This window comes from Bradysia coprophila, unplaced genomic scaffold, assembly GCF_014529535.1.
Source record: "Bradysia coprophila strain Holo2 unplaced genomic scaffold, BU_Bcop_v1 contig_232, whole genome shotgun sequence".
Classification (NCBI taxonomy): domain Eukaryota; kingdom Metazoa; phylum Arthropoda; class Insecta; order Diptera; family Sciaridae; genus Bradysia; species Bradysia coprophila.
This window is the reverse complement of record NW_023503493.1, coordinates 22,558,354-22,578,748: the sequence shown is the minus strand read 5'-3', so window position 1 is coordinate 22,578,748 and position 20,395 is coordinate 22,558,354.

The following is a 20,395-nucleotide window of genomic DNA, read 5'->3' as shown; positions in this document are numbered from 1 at the left end:
TAATGTAATGCAAAGAATTCACGCGGAAAAGTTCAAGAAAATTATAAAATAATATTGTTTATATGTTGATAATTGAACATGAAATTGTTAGGATTAATAATAAATCAGAAATATATAAATCAGGCGGCTGCTTTGTAACTTTGAAAATTATATGTATGGCGACTGTTGATTATCTTTCGTAAATTATTCACACAATTGATGTAACAACCATTGGGTGCTTTGTAAAATATTTTCTATATGTTTCGTTTGGTATAGGAATAGGTCCACAACCGATATATTAATTTATAGAGAGAAATACAATCGATCTAAACTAATTTCAATTTATAATTAAAATGAAGCTTTGAAATGGGTAGCTTTTCATTGGACAACCAAAATAATCTTTTGTGGTTCTTATAGCATATAATGATGGTTTTAAATTCAATACCCCCCGCTGTGTATACTACGTACTACCAACATTCACTAATTCCCATTCCACTGAGTGAATAGAATATAGAGTGCTTTCCGAAAAAAAAAGCTTTGAAGGTTCTCCTAGAATAATGCTCAAAATGAATACTAGATGGTGCCAGCGTCTTTATTTCGTTTTTTTTTTCGTTCATAACTTTTTTTGGAAGTGAGCACAAAATACGAACTTGGATCATTTGGTACAGAACGAAAATGTGGTGCTTTTACGCACAGTGAAATTGTTAATACGAGCCGCATACGAGCATTTTGTAGTAGCATTTTTACTGGATAACATACTAATGACTTAGTAATACTTCATATATGTTTACGAATGAAATGTTCATATACCACTGTAATTTACCAAACATGGCTGTTCCAATAAAATGAGGCACACAAAAATTTGTTCCAAATCTCACGAAATTAAATGGCACTGTAACAGAAAAAAGTTACAATTTTCTTACTTACTCTTTAACAGTGCAATTGAATGAAAATACGTTTGTTATTGTCCTTTTCCTTTGTGAATTTGTGAACAATCCATTTATGAATGAATATTTTGCAAATGTCCACGCGACTCTTTGACTAGGACTATTGTATTCCCCAAGCTAATACCTCATCGACACCACATTTACGACATGCAAGGGCATGCAATAAATAACCCAATGTTGTTGATCTTTAGAAATTAAAATTCTAAACAAACTTCGAAAAATGGGTTTGTATTTCTAGTAAATAAAAAAAAAACTCTGCACAATATTTATGTAGATAGATGTGCTCGCCCTCATTTGTGTGATCGTTCACACCTGTATTTAACAATATGCAGACTGTCTTCAGCCCCCTGAGGTTAGGCAGGTCCATTGTAAAACATCCCGAACGACAACACCTCAAAAAAATAAGTAAATTCTTTCAACGAATTTCTCAGAATTGAGAATCGTTAATTTGATGTCATTGACTAAAGGTGGAAAAGATAGAGAACAATAGAGTCCTACAAAACTGAAATTCGTACTGTTATTTCAATTTGGATGCCTTATTTTTGAACATGAACAAGAACATTTGAGGCCATGTTGCTCTGCAGGCAGATTTTATTAAATCAGAAAAATCTTTAAAAATACTGATAAAACGTAGAACGCAAGTACTCACATAAAATTTACTGATATCATACTTTTGACTTTCCGTGGATTGTTCTACTCGGATTCCAGGGGTAAACCACTCTGATTAATCACCGTTTAATCATGTTAATCATGTTAATCACGGTTAATCACGGTTAATCACGGTTAATCACGGTTAATCACGGTTAATCATGTTAATCACTGGTGGATATTAATGAAGTTTTTGCATTACGAAAATTCACAAAAATTGCGCCGAAATAGGTCACAGCTGCTCAGTATCATCACTATCACATTTGACGGCTATGATAATGAAAGCGTCCGTGATGAAAGCACTAAAAATGTCAAAAATGTAACTAAAACTCTAATAGGTAACGGAACGTAATCTGTGGCCAAATTCATATGTTTTCTTTAAACACAAAATATGGAAGAATATATTAACGGGAGGACTAATTCTAAGCTAATTCGTGTTGAAATGGCTTCCCTCGACAACTTGACCGCATAGCTACATAGCTACTTCATAAACAAGTGGTTTAAGTTATTTGAAGCAATTTTTACATTAACTACGTATATCTGGAGTCGATTAAAGCTGATTTCGCTTGCCGTTAGAGAAAATTTAGCCCAAAAGTATGTGGAAATCAGCTTGAACCGCCTCGAGATACACGTAATTAATGTAAGAATTGCTTCAAATAACTTGTTTATGAAGAATGCATAACAATTCCACTCATTCTAAAGGAACGGGCACTTGAAGATAGATAGTAAATTGAAAATTTCGTCGTAGAGTGACCTTGCTGCAAACATAATGTCGTAACAGATACTTGTTGTGAGACTGGTATGAAAAGTGTGGTATCGTTGTAAAGCATAGACTGCAGGCTGATCAGGCATTATTGGTTTGTTGCAGACAGGGTCAACCTGTGTATTACAGATGAGTCCAAGTTTCGCCGAGGATGGTGAAAATAAAAATTTTCAAATATTGTACAATTAATACAAAATTTGTAAAAACCATTCTCGGCGTTTAATAGAGCATGGAATACTCTACCAATATCGCCATTCAAAGAATTTCGAACTTTCTTCGTCTTGGACATATCACCATTGAAGATGTCGAATTTTCGATTTTAGCTGGCTGTAGCTATGTGGTCAAGTTGTCGAGGGAAGCCATTTCAACACGAATTAGCTTAGAATTAGTCCCTCTATCCGTTGCGATAACAATCTGTATTCAAATTGACTCGTCGGTCCCGCACAGCCATGAGTGCTGGTTCTCCGGAACGGCCGGATGGATCCGCGAACTGAATGTGTTGCCTTATAGTACTCGAGTCTCTCAATAAGAACATGAAAAAAATCAGAGGCCCTAGTCTTATGGTACAATCTGTAAAACAATGGTCAACTTACCGCCGAAAAAGTGAATCAACACGAATTCATTAACATCAACTGTTACCAACGAACCATATCAGCACCGACATACGAAAATAATAATTTGAAGTCTACCTCTATGAGTCTCTCAATGAAATATAACTATTGATGAGTTATGATATTAATAAAGTTGAATTGAATTGAATAATTCGTTTTGCTACTCAACGCAGATATGGGAATGTCCAATTTATAAGGATTCACTCTGGAGGGGATCTGATTTAGATCGTCTAAATGGTACGGAGCTCAGATAAAGGATCTACATAACTTTTCAAGAATTTCAAGAAACTACGTACGACTTGATAACTAGATGATCTCAAACGATCGATTTGGATTATGAGATACTTTGCCGATATACAAACGCGATCGACTTGTTGTTTGCTTTGAATAATTTCAGTTGTTGTATAGGGCGCAGAAAACGTTATGAGAGTTAAATTTTTAAGGACTTAGTCATATGCTTGTCCTTATGAGTTATTTCGACAGAACGGCACATTATGCTATCATTTTCCATATCAATCGACCAATCGGTTAATCACCGATTAATCATGTTAATCACTTTAATCATGTTAATCATGTTAATCACTTTAATCATGTTAATCATGTTAATTACGTCAAAAAATAGAGTGGTTTTCCCCTTGCTCGGATTTTATGACGATTATGAAGCATATAACCAGTATAACTTCAAGGCTATTATTTTATTTGACCTATGTGTAGTCAACAGATTTATAGAAAATCTTTTGTGCATCCGACAACTGAAATACGACCTATTTTGCCATGATTTTTCATTAAGAAATGTCAGTTTTTCCCGAACTATACATATATCGTGCGGGAAAAAACTTCATTTCTTTTCGATTTATAGTGCGGGAAAAGAATTACATGAATTTTTCTATGACTATTCGATTGATTAAATTTAATATGGTGAATGTGAAGTGTGTATGTTTTCAAGTAAATTGATGTGTTTTGTCTATTTCAGTTGTCCGATGCACAAAACGTTGTTCGTACCTCGACAGGAAATGGATTTTTTCAGCACACGTCCTAATTTTCCTTACGAGCGAAGCGAGGACTGGTGCTGAAAAAATCGTCATTTCCTGTTTTGGTACGAAAAATACTATTACTTCATTAGTTTTATCGTAAATTTTGCTATTATAAGATCACATTAGCTGTTGCTCGACATTTATTAGGATCGTCGTGGTAGATAGCCGATGGCATAACAGACTGTAGGTTAATCCTTTCGATTCGAAATGTAGTGATTAGGCCATTGTTAGCGCGTTTTCGTTTTGTTTGCAACTTCTTTGTTATTCTCTTGAAACCTGAAAGTCTCAACTATGCCTGTTCTCTTTGACGAAATTAAAACGAGAATGGCTATAGAATTTATCTTCTATAAATGTAAACTTTTCGTTATATTACAGTAAAGACGAAATTTCAATTGAAAATCTGAATCTACAAAATCGAAGGTCGACACCAAACGAAAGACTCTTTTCCAGATCAAATAAAAATGTCAAAAAATATTCTTTCAGCTCTCACATTTCAACTAACTACCAGTACATCGAATCGACCCAAAAACAGACATCTAACCAATAAATTTGCTCCAGCAGAAAAAGGACAACTTACCAAACAAATAAATTACAATCAAATTTAGAACAAAATAACCATAAAAGCTGATATCCCAAACACATACGACCGAGGAGTTGATAGAACCATACATCACCCCTCTAATCAGACAATAAAATCCGTATACAATATTACAATTTCCATTGTTTATGCCGAGAGATTCCATATCTTCGTCGTTTCCTTCAAAAAAGCTGAAAGGGATATTTATGTAAACCTCCGCTCTATACGAGAAACTTCTCTAAAATCGTTACGCTTGAATTACTGTTGAAAATCGGTTTTAAAATGTTCAAAAACTATTTACACAAATATAAATTAAAGTGTGTGCATTTATATACCATAAAGTCGGGCAAAACGGCGTATACAATCGAAAAACGTTGAGCATGGTTAAAACTGTAAGGAAGATAGACACAGAGAAAAAAAAAGTTTTGTGTCAAAACAGCGTTACGGTTTAATGTACGAGCATAAATCTTTCTATATGATATGGGTTGCTCATTGTGATTTGTGATGAAGTGTTTTTAAAAGTTTCGAAAATTGATTGGTGAAAATATTTCATTGTTTCGCTTTATTATATAGAAAAAAATGTAAAACCAAAAATATTTCAAGTTTTAAGTTTACTGGAATTATTTATAAACGAGAAAATATGTCAATCGATTCGAACTGGTTGTCACACATTTTTATTTGATTCGATTGTTCGGTTCCAAATTGCCGCCGCCCGAAGAAATCATAGATTTATAGAGTTTCTTTTATTGATTGTCTCTACCTGCCTTGAAGGATTATGTTGAAGAATTATTTTATTAATCATTGGAAATTCAGAGATACTTTATTTCGATAGAGTTACATCATAATTAGAGCCTTCAAAACAGAAATGGATATAGTTACTTCCAGCCCCTTTGGCTGAAAGAAGATGAGTGCTGCTCCTTCTCCTCATCTGCACAAACTAAAAGTTCAACATCGATTTCTATGAAATTTTAGTTTTCAAGATTCTTTAAACCGAAAAGAAGACATAAAGGATGACCTATATTAGCATTAGCACAGACCTAAATTAAACTCAGTTTCACGCAATTTAGTCGCTGAAACAAAATACAAAATTTTGATTTTTAATTTCAACAATAGATTAAGATTGGCTCGTTCGGTATGTGTTTTTATGTAGATAGAAGCACTATATATGAATGAGAGATATATACGACATGTAGAAGAAAAACATACGCCAAAAAACCTCAGTTGGTCACACTGCTTTTCAGCTAGTATTCCTTGTTAAATTTCATAGTTAAATGAAGCTACGCTAGATGACGCTAGATTGTCCCCATACAACACAAGCTCAAAATCAGCGTTACCAACACAGGTTTTTTTTTCGTATATATCACTCTTTCATATATGGAAGCACTAGGTTTTGGTAGGTTGCAAAATTAAGTTTCCCTATGTTGCCCACATTGGAATGCCAAACATACGTCCAAGGTACTTAATTTGTGATAGGTGAACTACTTTTTCAACAAACGATCAGCGTACAAGTATTGAAACAGTATATACAATCGATCTCTGATACACTATTACAAAGTATTAATAATGATCAAAATCAACACAGTTGAGTAAGTCACTAATCATCCGAGGATTGGATTGGATTGGATGGGAAGGGGGTTAGCCCAGCACCTAAGCCTCTAGTGGGCCTGTTGTGCTATTGCACAAGTCACTTGATCATATGAATTGTGATTTTTCATCATATCTCTCCGGACTCAGATAGTTCACAAATCGACCGTGTAAACGTCCTATACGTTGTGAATTCTCTAAGCCACGAGTGGTATGCGAAGACCACAACCATCACTAATGACTCATGCATTTTCCCAATGAGCGACTAGTCGATCATAGATGGCGCTTATCCTACAGTCTGTTGTATATTGTGAATTGTGTCATTGACATTATGTCAATATGGCGTGATTGTTGCGAAGAAATCGAATATTGGATTTCTTTGAAATTTGCGACTTTGTTACGGTCGTACAGCCATTAGATAACTAATAGCGAGTGCTTAATCACCAAGTGATTAGAATAAAACCAGGCAAGCATTTTTGCACCGGGAGTCGAACCCGGGACCTCTTGGGTATGAGTCCTATGCTCTACCGATTGAGCTATTGGTACAACCTGGATTTATCTCAGGGACTAAACTAAGGAACATCGCAGGTGGGAATTTTCCCACCTGCGCCCCTCTAATTCCCACCTGCGAATACAGATCTTCCCATAAGAAAAATTACAATTATCTTACTTGAAATAGTCAAATGAATGTAATTTTAATACAAAATTTGCCTGCGGCGCATTGAACCTAGTTGGAAAATGACAATGGCATTGTCGATATCAGTTTTTTTTTTTAAATCTTTTATCATCATTTAGATGGAGATACAGATACAGAATCAAAGTATTTCACATTTGTAGCTTTCACTTTCCTAAAAACTAAAAAAAAAATGGAAAGAAAATAGGGTTGGCATGTAAAAAGTGACACTAAAGGAACTAAATCATTCGAAAGGTTTTGGCCTAGAACTACTTTCAGTGGAGTGGCGTATGAAACTCTAAAATGGAGTTATTAACAAAAATGTGAATTTTGTTTCTCATTTATTTCTCTCTGGTGTGTTAACGTAAAAATCGGTAGAAATTCTCAAAAAATGTCTGTATGGAGGGTAAACATCCGAGATTTTTTCAGATTTTTTGGACCCCCATTTAATAATGAAAAAATTCAATGATTTTTTTCCATATGCTAGACAAAAGTGCTACTACCGTTTTTGGTCACTTGATTTGTCTTCATGGACACTCAGATTTTTTTTTAAATGGCGGAACACACCCTCATTTAACGAAGAATATTTGAAAAAATATTTTTACCTCTAAGTAGGGGTCCAAAAAATCTGCAAAAATCACAGATATTACAGACGTTACTTGAGAATTTTTTCAGTTATACCATTGAGATATATAAATTATAGACAAAACTCACCCTCATACCCAAAAACTCACCACTATTGTGATTTTTAGGGCTGATATTCTACCAAAAATACCTTTTAGTCAAGTAAACCGATAATTGTCTGCAATTTTCTGGAATTTGATTTGTAGGTCATATTGTGGACGCATTTTCCACCGGTAAAAATACACCCCTAACATGACTGAAAAATTAAATTCCAGAAAATTGCAGATTATTATCAGGTATGATCGGCAACTTGACTAGACTTTACATTTTGACATTTTGAATGATTTTTTGGATGAAAGACCCTAGACCTACGGTCAGGGGAATAATTCCCTTTAAATCGTAATAGTACATTTCGTACCTAGGACCTAGGTCTTTTTTAGCGTGTGAGAAGTTTCCAGACAGAGCCGAAGGTGAAGACGAAGTCGCACGTTTCGGGTCCTAGGTATCAAAAATATATTTATGTCAACGTCCTGAACGCATGATATTATTTTTGGATAAAAATTTTTACTTTGGCGCCCAAGATTTTGTGTTTAGGCGCCCCTTCGAAAAGTTTCCCACCTGCACAGAAATCCTTATTTTAGTCCCTGATTTATCTGTTATCAACAAGACGGTAAAAATGATTATAATTATTATTAGTCATCGCTGTTGATAACAGATGTCATAGTTGTAATAAGAAATAAATTTGATTTCGATTTGATTTACTATTTTATATCGATGAACTATTTGAAATTTACTTTGCAAGAGTCAAGGTAAATATATTGGCGGAGGTAATGCCATTCAGACGCGCGGCCTAGCACAATAGTTCGTTGCCACTGACATCTTTTTTTAAAATGGTTGACTAAGATTTACTTGTGTTTCACAAAATGTTGTGCCTGTCACAAAACAGATGGCCCAGGTTTCTAAGCAATTTTGTTATTTTAAAGACAGTGAGAGATGGCGTTTATAGCAAACTTTCGTGCCACTGCACATCTGATTCGGTTATATATGGCATTACCTCCTCACTATATTTACCTTGGCAAGAGTAACAATTGAGGGAGGAAGGTTAAGATGGACCGGAAATTATTATTTTCAAAATTTTGCCCCTAAAATTTCAAAATAGATTGAAGTTTCTACAAGAAGCATACGGATTGTACAATAAATTTCCAGAAGATCTTTCATTAATTACAACTGCAGTCGACTTGTACGTGGGGTAGTGTTACAAAGAATCCATAAACATCCACAAAAATATGACGTGTAGATAACAATAAAAAGAAGTCCTACATCGAATGTTAACGACACAATATACCAACAAAACCTTGCAGATATTCCCATATTTCATTCGATTTCTCTATTTTATTATTCATCTTATCAATGCAGTATAAGACGACGATTAAACATTTAGTCATGGTCTCCCAATAAAATTGAGATCAGGTAAAATTTATGTGAAAATATATTCACAATAAAAAAAAGGAATCGTTGTACTGTTGTTTGTGTGCTTTTCACATAAATATATACATTGTATCCTTCTGCACCTTATTTTCACACACAAAAAAAGATCCTTTAATTACGCAAAATGTCATCCGTCATTGCCAGAGTCAAAATATTTTTTTTCTTTTGCTTTATTTACCTATAGTGAACAATAAAAACACCTTTATTGGGTTTTACTGACATTGAACTGAGTATTATAGTTTTGAATAGTTGTTGTCGACCACCGTGATTGATGTTAAGGTGGTCTGTGAACACCAGCATGTTTCGCTAATGGTCTGTAAAGTGACAGACGTTTTTGTTAAGTTTAATGGTGTCAGGCATATTTGAAAGAGGATTAATGTTATAATTTGAAACTGTGAGACGATTTCTAATTGAACGGTTTAAAATTACAAACGTAAATGAGACGCGATACAAAAAAAACTAGTTCGATGAATATTGATTAAGTTTGCACACAGAAGTGATACGGTGAAACAAACGGATGCACCTGTTCCATTTAAATGATTTAAGAGATTTATCTATGGCAACGAGACGATTCGTAGAAAATTGACCACAAAATATACTAATCCAGTGTAGAATCTTCAAACAAAATCCCGACTGGATTAGTGTACAATTTTCTCTGGCTTAGCTTGTGGATTAAGGTAAGTTTACTGGTGTAATTTCCTTCTCGAATTGAATGGTTTCTTTTTTCGCTGTGATGGTTATACAGACCAAACGAAGTGCTCTGCAATTTTTATTTTATTATTATAGGAAAATATAAACGTCACAAAACGAAATGACCCATCGTTCATGTGGCATTATACTCGCATGAAAAACTTTTTTCCATTGTGGTTAAATTGTCTTATAAAAATGTTCAATGCACCTGAGGTTTTGTAAATGTAATTGAGAGCCCGTGTACGTATGTATACATAAAATGGAGAAATAAGAAAAATTTTCTTGGAAAGAAAAGCACTTTCAGTGATGTAGTGAGGTATGACTCAATGTTCAATAGAGGGAAATTTACGAAAAATGTTGGAAAATGTCAGCCAATATAAGTATTTAGATATGGCGAGTGTATGTGTATATATGTTACTGTCGACGGTGACAGAAATTAGCGATGAGCTCCGGTTGTCATCCTCTCATATAGAAAAATTTATGTTGAAACAAATGAAGTAAAAGATTTTGCATCAAACTGTAGACAGTAACTATAAGCGGAGAAGCAGATTTCAATCAAGGTTTAAATTGTTATGAGATTTTCGGAGCTAGATCAGCAGCAACTTAAGTTTCCTTTTGTAATAAAACGGAATTGAAACGAAGAACTCTTTTTGCATGAAATATCTCATGTCTCTCAATTTTTTCCCATCTCTTATTTAAACTCATCTAAAATCATTTTTTCGCCTGTAAATACTTTCGACCAGTTGAGCTACTCACATTTAACAAAATTATTCAGAAGATAATTTAACTTGACTCACACAAAACCATTTACAAAAAAAAAATTGGAACAAGTAAATATCTTAATTCGTCTTTAATAAGGCCCCCAAAAAATGATATGAAACAGAATCCCAACAGATTAGGTAAAAATTTTCAAAGAAAATGTGAGGATCTTTTTCTCATCTTGTTAGAGTTAATCTACGAGTGGCAAATAAAAATTAAATTACACAATAACGAAGAGCAGGTGTTGTAGCATAGATGTGGTGGATTAATCAGTGGGGTATTTAGCTTGGAGAGAAAAAAAATTTGTTGAATTCTGTTCGATACAAAAATGCAAATATTTTTCTTTAAATTAACCCCTAATCAAATAGAGTTTACCATAACGATTTTTTTTCCATCGGTCCCTTTCCTATTGTATCACTAAGCTGCCTGCCATAAAAATCAAATTAGAATGGTCTGAGAATTGGATGATATATACAAATAGTAAAATAAACAAACGGAAATTAATTGTGGCTGATGCTCAAAGACTGAATCGTTTATGATTTTGGTTATTGCAGAATTTCCTTTATAATAATATAGAACAAACGGACTTTTCGTTTTGTTTGATTATGTTAAATAGCTGTTTTGTAGTAGCAAAATGCGTACTATTCACACATTTAGATTTCGTTCGTTCAATGATTTATGTCTTGCATAAATAACGTTTTTAATGGTACGCCTGAAACCACATTCAACGCACAACACAACCAATAACTTCTCTATGTTAGTATAATTTTTACTGAGTGATTTCATTTTCACTAAAATCTCGGCTGGCGAGATAGAAGCAGCAATGCCTAACCAGGTGTCCAGGTGGCCTAACTTCAGATCCCTTGATCCGATTTTGAAAAAAATATCAGATTTTCCCTGTGTGGAGTGATCAGTATCTTTCATTATATACTCTTTATTGGCATAATCCCGCACACATATATGCCAAAAACCTTGACAGGGCTACTCGACTCATTTTGATCAACTTCGAAATTGGCATTCCTTTTGACAATACAAAACAGGGAAAAAGAACTACGATAGAAGATACGATTTACTCAATTTAGAGAGTCCTAAAACAACCAATATTGGTTTCTCCCTACTCAAATAGTTCAACTCAACGTGTTACAAACGTAAACGGGTCTTCGTTCGGTTCTAACAGACATCTGCTAACTCCAGCGACTACGAAAAAATAGGTGATGAGCTCTTACTAATATGGTGGATAAATGGATCTTCTAACTAAGGAAGTAAAGGATTTTGAATCAAAACAGAATCAAAACAGGTAGCAGACTTGATATTGATGGTATGTTGTAAAAGGTACGAATTATTCAAATTTTACTGACCTTCTATATTGCTAAGAAAGTCTTCTGTTTCTATTGACTTTATATTTCAATTGGCTTCTGTAGAATTTCTTGTTTTGATCAACAAAACATACATCAACCACAAAGTTTTTATTTTAACCTTTTTCTAGTTATTGTGCACAATATGAATCTGAAACCCTTTATCTTTAGACTCAAATCCAATTTTTCGCGGAAGTCCCGATGATATTGAAATAGAATGATGAGTCCAAAATATGCGGCTATGTCGCATAAAAGAATAGGAAAGATTTAACGAAATTTTTATAAGCGACGAAAACTTCACTCAACAAGACAAGGTCATACATTACAAGGTCTTTTTCTCATCAGACAATAATAAAATGAAAATAAGTTTCCTTCAACATCACATCGTACGACTACAAATACCCAAAACATGTTGACACTTTCTTAAATTCGATTGTTATTTAAAGCTGTTCCAAAAGATATAGTACAGCCCCAATTTACAATCAGATAAACAAAAAAATTACTTAAAATAATAACAAAACATTTTTGTCCTTACGAATTAGATGATTCCTGAGATATGTAGTACAAAGAAACCATTCACACAATAGAAATTGTTTTTAACAGACTCTTTCAATGTCTCATCGAACAATACAATTTTGTCTAAACCATTTGAGAAACCTACGAAACAAAAGTAAACAGCAATATAAGCACCCCCGTTGTCATCGGGTGGGTGGCCGATAAATAAGTGCTTGTAATTCATCATAAATGTTTCCAACAAAACATGCGTCCTGTTTGTTTGAGACCAAAACGAAGATGAAAAAAAAAATTGTTACCAAAACTTGTCAAAGAGTATACACGATGGTCATATCATTTAGCAGACACCGAAGAAAAAATTGTCTTCAAAAAAACACGACAACAAAACTAACATGCCTGATGCGTAAGTTCCGCGGGTGACCGAAAATTTAAGGTGTTTTGAAAACATTTGATTTATGACACAATTTTCGGTGTGCTGTGCAGTAGGTATGGGATAAATAAATGATTTTTTTTTCTTCTTCTTCTCTTCTTCCAATTCAGTGAATGGTCAATATCTATTGGTTCTTTTGTACACATTTCATTGGTCTCTTCATCAACCTCATTTTATTGGTTTTCTTTAACTCCTAACTATTTTAAAGCAGCGATATAATAAACCGAGAGTAAGACATAAATTAACCGAATATCGACATAACATTTTACATGGTGATTTGAGCTTCAATTTTTAATGGTTTTTCTAATTTGGTAAGGTATATTAGGCAATAATCATGTTACGGATGAAGTCTAACACAATTAATCATTTTCGGGTGGAAAAAAAGAGATTGTATTACAGGCATTTTGTTTGTTTCGTGTTAAGGATGTTACGCGAGGCTTACCTTATAACACACAGAGTGAATGATATAAAACGTTATTAATTGAGAAATCAAATCTGGCTTAGGTGGAATGGGTTCATTTTTTTAACTGTTCCGTTTTCACTTTAGTATATTCGTATCATCACGATTGGCGTTAATATTATCGGTGTGGCCAATTCCTCACAATTTGAAAATTAAAAACTTTTGCTCCAGGTGTATACGTACCATCGTATACCAGATCTACTACTTATTTCTATCGCAGTCGAAGTGTTTCCTACTGATTATTGGATAATATTTTACTTCATTGGCTTTATCATCAATTTTACCATTAAAGGACACACAGGTTTTGCTGCTTTTTCGCTATTGATGAAATGATACATAGAGTATTATGATGAAAGAGAAGCAAATACTTTGACGAGTACCCCAAGGCAAGTTATAATTAAGTGGTCTTCGGTTTTCTCGCTCTGATCATAACACTCTTGCCTTGTAAGAGTTAAGCTGAGTACACACCTCAGCGAAGCGTAATTTTCATACAAATTTTTCCTGATCTAATACGTTTAAGCGAAAAAATGACAGTAAGCTCATACATTTTCTGTCATGTCTTCGCTTCGATGCAAGGGTATACACTAGACTTTACTGTTGCACTCAACTTCGTTCACTGTAAATGTGGTTAATTTGAATAATAGAACACAATTAATTTAATGTATCGAACATAAATCAAAATGTGTTAGTTTGTTATAAAAAAAATTCCAGCTTCTGTCGTTGTTACATAACAAGAACATAAATATTTCCTTTCACACAAAACTGTCAAGTTTCCGGTGTATCACAATTTATCACCCCTCCTAAAAATATATATCTATGAAAACATTGCACTGTGTGTATTATATCCCCAATGTTAAAAAAAAACGAGAACACGAAATTACACACATTTCATACAAACTTTTCCGGCAACATTTAAATTTTCATTTTTATATGTTTGTCTACATAAATATAGTCATCTACATAACTAAATGGAGGTACGATGGTATAGAACGACATTGTTGGTAGTTTAGTATAGATGGTGTGACAATGTTTTCGTGGCATATAACGCAAAGTAAAAATGGTTTTCCAAAACTGAACCACCTTTGCAGCAATAAATTACGGTTATGTATAATGCACACAATATGTATACCCATCGCACATTGATAATATGCAAATGCAACATCGTCCTTTTCTCAGCTTATTTGCATTGAATTATTGTGTATGCGCTTGCATGTTCGAGCTTACCCACAAAATGTTTTAAATACACAAAAATTTTACGTGAATGTTTTTCGGAGCTTCAAAACATGCACAATATAAAAAGGCTGTGTGTACTGTACTCATATATATCAATATATATGTGGCAAAAGACGTGTTTACATATAGAGCGTATGAGGGAACGAGCTGAATAAACTTTTTGAACTTCCCTCCATTATTTCCGTAATTTTTTTTCCTCACATTAGCATATAAGCATATAATGGCGTGTCTCTGCAACCGCACATACATTCTAATTAAAATTCTGAAACAGCCATTGACGACGTTGTCGCACCATTAGCGTGTAAACGAACTTTAATATTTATTTTTGAGCAAAAAAAAAATTGCTCTCGTGTGAATATGTAACCCGTTGTTATAGTAATTGATGTGATGGAAATGTATTCATCACATGATTGGCACACACCGCGTTGCATTTTTTTGTCCTTCCATCTTCACGATAAGGCAGGCCAACTTAATGGATGATATTAACAGATAGTTGATGATGATAATGAAGCTTGTTATATATGCCTAGAAACTAATTGAAAGAACCAAGCGTTCGAACTGAGTAATCTCCAGCCCCATTTTTAAAAATCGTCCTCTTAAGTAAATAATATGGAAAACTTACCTAAATGATGAAATCGGGTACTTTATCATGAATTTCTATTTGCGTGCAATCAAGCCAATTAATTTTTACAAGAAGCTGTAGACGAGTATCGAAAATCACTTTATCAACTTTAACGACCTCGCAGTGTGCTGCGTTTCAAATGGCTCGTTCAAGTACTTTTTCAAATTTAGTCGTCTCATGAACCCGTCCATATTATGGTTACGCATACATAAATTGAAACCTCAGACCACATAAATTCGAATCGATTTATTAAGTCAAACATAAAATATTTTGCATCCTTTTTCATAGCCGATTCAACGGGAATATTAAATGCAAATGCATCATGACTGAATACTGTAGAACCCGTTTCTACTATTATACCCATGACTGCATAAATTATGAAATAAATAATTTCATTTATTTAAATTTATTTATTGCGTGGAAATAAATTTTAATTTCATGCAGAAATGACAATCAAAAAAATGTATAAATGTCGTCAAATGTAGAGAACAAGTTGGAAGGGAGAATTGTTTAAAATGGTTTGTGAGCTCGTGAAGCACTTCTTGAATTTGAATCTGGAACCGAATTTTCTGGTTTAATTACAATATGAGTTGAAATCAATTGCCACCTGCAATTTTCATTAGACAGTAGCAATAAAATTAACTCCCTAGAATTATCCTTCAAGGGAGGGACGGATCGCTTTTTTTCGTGATTTTTTGTCATATATCAGCAGAAACCTCGGCAGAAACACGAAAAATAAGAAACTCGTATACCGGGCATTCTCAAAATATTGTCTCATTTAAAAGATTTTACAAAAGGAAAATCTATGAAAAAAGCACTTCCCACTCAATTTCACACACAAATCACATCCACTCTGAACTTGTTTGTTTGTTTATTTCGATCAATATACAGCCCACTATCATAGTTACATATCAATCGTTAATCATTCAATACAATCAAATTAAATAATTAAATAAATCTGTAATCTCAGCGCAGGAGATCAAAGAAAAAAGTATAAAAAAGGTATAAAGTCGTTAATCGTAACATGAGTATTGTTTTTGAAACGTCAAATCACCAACACAAAAATTTAGTGTCGGTTGTGAAAATTGTAATATGTTCGGTGATTTCGATGTGATTTAATTCAGATTTTGTGCGGAAATGTGCTTCTTGTGGTTTTTTAATATTACTTACAATCAACGGTTTACTTAAGAGTGATATCGCCAAAACTTGAACCAATTTGAAAACAATGGTTCGGCGATCCAGGCAAGCTATAGCTCGTTTGAATCGTCTTTCAATTCTAAGAAATAGGGATCTTTTAGTTTTTCTGTTAGTTTCCCATTTTCGGAGTGAACACGTGAAAAGTCATAGCATGTCAAGGGGTGGTGAAAACAGTTTTTTTGTGATAGCTCAAGATAGACATGTTTCTAAAAGTTGAAAATTTGTAGGAATATAGGCCTTTGGCAGACCTTCATAAAGAGTATAATCATCGGTATGGGCCGTTACCCGTTCTAGACTTATGACTCAAAATATGGTCAATGTTTGGTCAGTGCTACTGGCTTGCAACAGAATTTATCCGCGGAACTGACTATAGGGTGTTGTAGCTGGACTTACCCTCTTTTATTCCACGTATAAAAAACCCCAGATAAATTCTGTTGCAAGCCATAAAGTTAGTTGAAGTAAAATGTCGCTCCAGGAAACCCATATTTTTCAGTGTTTTCAACTTGTTTTTGGTCTTCAAACAGGCTGGAGCGATGGGAATGAAATAAACTAAATCAAAATTACATGTTCAGCTCGAAATTGTCCTGAATCGCGCGATCATTGGTCTTGAAAATGTTGCTTTCCTCCTTCTTCGTAGAAGGTGGAAAACCTCATTTCTTTTACTTCACAAAATGAACAGAAACTCAATTGCTTGCTACGAATATAGGTTTATTGTAAAGCAGAGATGCGCAGCGTTCGTTTACATATAAAAAACGTTATTTTACACACATTTCCATATTGTGTGACCTCTTGTGAAGCACAAATTACATCTTGAGTGACCATTTATTGACTGTCACAAAAAAACTGTTTTCACCACCCCTTGACATGCTATGACTTTTCACGTGTTCACTCCGAAAATGGGAAACTAACAGAAAAACTAAAAGATCCCTATTTCTTAGAATTGAAAGACGATTCAAACGAGCTATAGCTTGCCTGGATCGCCGAACCATTGTATTTATTTTCACCAAAATTGGTTCAAGTTTTGGCGATATCACTCTTAAAATATTCGTCAAAGCCAACGAAATTATCAAAAATTTATGGTACCCAATGATGTAAACAAGAAACAATATTGGCGTTTGGAGAAATAAAATGTCGGCGATAATCTTAAAAATTACGTTTTAGCGTTTGTGTACATTTCCGGCGAAATAATAGTATATTACTTCCGAGGTTCCAAGTTGTGTATTTGATAAGTGGGGTGTTACAGCCCGACCCGAAGGGGAGGGCTGTATTCCCCACTTGTCAAATAACAACTTGGAACCTCGTAAGTACAATGCTTTACGTGATTAGATGAAAATGAAACATGCCGTAACACGTAAAATTTATTTAATAAATTAATGCGAAAGCATCCACTTTTGAAAAGCTTTACGGTAACACCTTTAGTTAGAGGGGAGTCACATCGCTTATTGAACAAAGACGTTTTCTTTTCCATTATCGTATCTAACATTTTTTATCGAGAAAGAAAGATCTTTATTTGACTTTAAAAATACAAACAAAGTGTGCTGCCCTCTTAAAACGAATGAACTATTTCATTAGCTTTATTCAGGCTATTTACTTTGAACGAAAATAATGTAGAATGTCTCTAAAATATTAAAATTATTCACTGTACAGTCTTGAGGAATTTGTTTTCGAAATTTCCTTTCGTCAAATGTCAGATGGTACAATTTTTTAACACAAAGATCTTTAACAAATACGAGCACGACACCTTTAGAAAATATTTAGAAAATATCTGAATGTGTGTTCTGCTCTGCTCTTCTTTTGATTACGGTAACTCGTAACAGTTCTGACGCTTGTCAACCTAGTGTTAATGTTTGAAGTGTTTACGGAAAAAGTATGAGTAAAAACTTCTTATCATAGGAAATGAAAAATCTTTGTGTAATAGTACATTACTTCCGAGGTTTCAAGTTTTGTATTTGATAAGTGGGGTGTTACAGCCCGATCCGAAGGGGAGGGCTGTATTCCCCACTTGTCAAATAACAACTTGGAACCTCGTAAGTGCAATGCTTTACGTGATTAGGCAATGTAAATGAAAATGAAACATGCGGTAACACGTAAAATGTAATAACCCATGATCATATCGCTTATTCGAATGCACATATTTTGTGTTAATAGATGGAAAAGAATTCCCATTTTGACAAGCATAAAATATACAATTATAAATTGAAATTATAAATAACACATCTAACTATCATCTCAGTTCGCTGTCTAGTATCACACCTCTTTTCATTGTTAATGGAGATAATCCCTGTGAATTTATTATTATGCCATTTCAGTACAAAGCTGCCTGAAAAAGGTAACTCTTTATAACCATGCCCCTCATATTTATATCCGCACTTAATATGCATTGTCACCTTTATAAGTTTCGAATGAAAATAATCAAGGCTCATTTTTTTTCTATGTATATGTCAACAGAGTTAATACAAGGAATAGGAGGGAATTAGTCAGATTCTGTACATTTTCGTTCAATGTGAACAGAAGATTTAATTCTCTGTCTGTTGTACTAAAACATAGTTTATAGACTTATGAAATTATGCCGCGACGAAAAATCTTTTTGTAGAAACTTTTCTGCATCTCAGATTACTTACGTCTGTTGTTCGTTGTTGTAATTGAATGAAATTTCAATCATTTGAAAATTATAGATGCAAATTTTGATCCACTTAGTTAAATATGTCGAATTTAGCCACTGAAATAAGAGATTAATAATAAGGACGGATATGTGTTATAAGCAACAACTACAAAACTATAAAATCAGCTTTGGTAAATGTTGTATTTATGTTAGAACAGTGAAGTAATAGATTATCCATGTTACACGAAGTGATCCACACCACATACACAATTTATTACACAGTAGCAAATCAACTCTTAATATATGTTCTGAAGTAGCTCCTTAGAATTACTATTTAGCATACTGGAGCTACGCTGCTTTAATTTGAATTTTATGTGAAAATAGCAATGAAATGATACGAAATGAAATGTTTTTAAAAAATGCAGTAGCATCAAACACTAGTTAATGCTTTTAACGAAAGAAGTAGTAGACTGTTAAATGGAACTTTTCATTTTGTATCCTAATTATGAGTCGCATCACATCTGTTGTTTACAACAACGACAGAAATAGTCCTCGATGTTTATTAAGTACCCCACACCAGAACTCTCCCAGCGCAGAAAAAAGGAATAAGATAGCAGATTAAAACCAATTGCAGAAATTCATGCTGAAAAACCGTACGATTTTTCCTTGCTTCCACTTCAATTTATAATTTTAAATTCGTCGCCTAATCTGTTTTAATCAAAACATTTCAATTCTTATTAAAATGTTGACACGTACAAATTTTCAGTTTCATCGGAAAATTACCCGATCCATAATAAAACAATTTATTTTCTAATATAAAGAAAATGCCACAGTGTGAACACATTCAAATTGTGTATATATATAATCTAATCTATAACATATTACGGTAAATCCCAAAAACTTATCAACAAACACATCCCAAATTTACATATTATTGGTCTGTATATGAAAATGTACGAAAAATGTGTAGTTGAAAAACATGTTTTCTTTCCACCGAGAAAATGTTTCTTCACATAACACACAGCGTAAAGTATACGCTAAAAATCTTTATTATATCGTCGTATACTGTACGTCCAACACTTAATATATGTGAATATACATATAAATATGTGTATGGTCGGGTATATATGTCTACAAAAATAATATATTTTCCGAAAGTAGATATAAACATGTGAGAGACGATATAGTTAAACTTACACAGCATTCAAAAACATTCCACCCCAAAAACAATTTTCACCAAACTCCTCACATCAAACCATTGTCATCGAAACCACACAATAATTTCCTCAAAATAGCATCACCCTGTATGTTATTATATACCACTTGACTACTATTTACACACATACAACACTTTGTACGGCGTTGAAAGCCGTAGAAAGCTGGAACCGTAAAATAACAAAATACTCCCAGGGACCTATAAAAACTGATGCATATGCTACCAATAAAATCCCCACTAAATATACAATGGAGTGTTATGTACCACTGTGGCTTGTGATGTGTGCTTGTGTGTATTATGCGAACTCGAGTGTGGATGTATTCATTATATATAAATAAACTAGTTTCGAACATAACATTGATCGTACCGACAACCGCGCCTCTTCTCACA